The 3,135-nt window shown below is 39.9% G+C and overlaps 1 protein-coding gene across 1 annotated transcript in view; it reads right to left on the bottom strand.

The window, feature by feature from the left end:
• Window positions 1–1,922, bottom strand: part of LOC121718193 (interleukin-9 receptor) — a 9,126-nt gene extending 7,204 nt beyond the window's left edge. Inside the window, exon 1 of the mRNA XM_042103106.1 lies at window positions 1,644–1,922. The gene's annotated coding sequence lies outside the window, so the exon portion shown is untranslated. The remainder of the gene's footprint in view (window positions 1–1,643) is intronic.
• Window positions 1,923–3,135: the final 1,213 nt, after the last annotated feature.

Raw genomic sequence — 3,135 nt, 5'->3', positions numbered from 1 at the left:
CACTCTTGTTTACATGAAGCAACAAAAGCGGGTGGGCTTTCCCGTCAGCTCGGGATTTTTTATAAGTTCTCTGTTTCCTTCTGAGTCAACGCTCAGTTGACCTAACCTAACAATCTACAGAGAGACTCATGAACATTAAACAGAGCAATCATTAGTGTGATGAGTTCTCCCACATCTAAGCAAGCTTCCCTATAATAACTAACTTCCACAAACCTCTATAGTAACCATCCACTTCATTTGTCATTTTGAAGCCAGTGAATTCAGAGAGGTGGGTACAAATAAAAATGAGAATGTTTAATAGGTCTATAATATGCAGTCTAGATACAAATCTGGTGAAAAAAATGATTTCTGAAATATTCTGCATGTTTTGCAGAATATGTTTTAGATAATTAATGAATACATTAGACAATTAATGTCCACAGCCTATTTCACTCACTGTGAAAGCCTACTGAACAGCTTTGGGGAACAATAAACTGAACTATACTACTGAGCTATACTACTCATCTCTGTTCCAGCAGTCATTTCAGCTCAAATAATTGAAACTTCATAAAGTTTCATAGTCAATCACCTGAGAATGAAGGTGTATTACAATGTAATACAGAATAGAAAGCCAGCGCTATTAAAATGGTTGATTGTGGAAATATGTTGCTGCAATCTACACTCTATTTGTATAACCCTTACAACAATGGAGATAATACTTTGAGGAGAATGTGAATTCAGTGACTAACGGAATCATAAAGAGTCCTGGCATCCAAGAACAAGATAGCAGTTCTCTCTCTCTCTCTCTCTCTCTCTCTCTCTCTCACACACACACACACACACGCACACACACACACACACGCACACACACACACACACACAGAGGAAGTATCTCTGTAATTCCCAGTAGAGGCCACACAGTGCTTGGTAGAGATTGTTGGTTCCGATAACAGACTCAGAGTTCTGACCACAGGTGACACCACCTCCAGGCCTGTAACCTCAGCCCTTGGTGGAACAAATTACCCCTCCCCCACAAACTTCACACATACGTTAAAATACGCATGTGTGTTAAACCATACAGATGGAGAGATAACATGAGAAGTCACACCGTCCATGAGTCACCCAACAGGCCAACAATGACAATATAGGACAGGAAGTGAGCACTAGTGAGCAGAATTCTTAGTTGATAAAGCTAACGAGAAAACAAATGTGACATGAATTCATAAATATTCTAAATGTTTCCCATAAAATCCCTGAACTATGGCCTAGTGTAGAACATTGTACTGAGCTGGCAGTGAGGGGCATGGTATTATCAATGAGCAGCGGGATGTTAGTGAGGGGATGAAGTGATGTCTTTTTGCCTGGTAGTCATCAAATTTCCCTCAGGGTGAATACAGTATCTATCTATCTATCTATCTATCCATCTATCTATCTATCGCCACCATCACCTCTACTTCCACCACCACCACCATCATCATTATCATCAAACTCTTCTTTTTTTCTTATTCTTCGTTGCAGTATCACATCTCCATTATAAACAACTCATAATTCTTATTTTAAACATGACTTCTCTTTCAACCACAGCCTACTCTGCCACGTGAAACAGTTACAGTGTTAAATTTCACTTAGGTCTCTCCGGGATTAGCGAAAAGGAAGCGACTTACCCATTCATGTTGAGCCTCGGTGCCTGTGTCTGTTACACTTGCTGTCATTCACTGTCATTGCGCCGTGAATGAATCAGACGGAGGAGTAGATGGCATTGGTGATACAAGGGCGGTGAACCGCCTGCTACCTCGCTCAGATTGTAAAGTCTTTGAGATGTAGCCTAGTTCTTCGCAAAACCCGCCGCCGGCTGTGGTTTCCAAGTAGCCGAGTGGTATGTTTGAGAAGCGAGAGACAGAGAGACAGAGAGAGAGAGAGAGAGAGAGAGAGAGAGAGAAAGAAACTTGATGTTGATCCACCCACTCTCACTTCTCCCCCAGTGAGTGAATTCCCCTTCTCTTAAATGGTTTACATTCTTATCTGTCACTTGAACGTTCAGTGTCATGAGGACAATTTAAGAGGCTATCAGTGTCTTTGCAGTGTCTACACATGCCATAGTCTACCTCGACATGACCAACCTTTGAAAGGGAATGGTCCAATCCCTTCACCCCAGAACACCACCAACTGGACTCACATTAACATTTATTCATCAGATCCAAACCAACTCACAAGTGAGGAATAATATTAAGGTGCCAGTGCAATACTCTTTTCAATTTCATGAGTTCAGTTTAAAAAAAGCTCTATCAATGTCATTATACTCAGGGGTGTAGTGGTAAACTAAGAGGTAAACTATGAGTTCTGTGATCATGGTAAGGTGGACTATCGGAGGTGGTATCAGATTTTTTAAAAAGGCATTCAGAACAGTTTGATGATGGTGGAGGTTATTGTCCAATGTTTATAAATACCAGGGATATTGCATGGTTCCTAGAGTGTTGATGAGTGTACATATTGTGTATGTGAATAATACAGTGTGATTTTTGAATGTTAAAAGTTGCAATTGCTGAATAAACTCTACTTCTGAAATATCAGAGGAGGATAAACTGCATTTACTAGCGTTTAGCCTCCACTTTATCCCTGATTATACTACTACAAGATTCAAGAGGATTGGGTAGAAATCTGTGTGGAATCAAGATAATGTATTCAAGAGAGATATAATACATGTCAATTTAAATGTTGCATAATGTGAACATAGGCTATCAGACCACTGTTTCCTTCTTATGCAGTCTATGTTCTGTTTGCTCACATTTTTTCAGAGCAAGCTCCAACCACAGACATCTACTCCACAACACACAAGTTCACCCACTTATTTCTTTCCCATCAGTTTTTCTCACACGTCGTCTTCTTCGAACAACCCTAATACCACATCCCCTGCATAGTTATAGGCCTACTGTCTATAGGTTAGTCTATACTAATAGTAAGTAAGTAAGTAATTTTTATTTAAAGCAGTGCAAAACTGACCAAAGTGCTGTACAGTGACTAGCTAGAATGAAAATAGATAAATAAATAAAAGCATGCAGTGTACAGTTGCAACACTGGCATTCCAATAGACAAAAAAGAAAAACATCTGCACGCAGTGCACAGTTGCAACACTGACAGCATTGATTAATAAGAGAC

Source organism: Alosa sapidissima, chromosome 9 (assembly GCF_018492685.1).
Source record: "Alosa sapidissima isolate fAloSap1 chromosome 9, fAloSap1.pri, whole genome shotgun sequence".
NCBI lineage: Eukaryota > Metazoa > Chordata > Actinopteri > Clupeiformes > Clupeidae > Alosa > Alosa sapidissima.
This window is presented reverse-complemented; position numbering and strand designations above follow the sequence as displayed.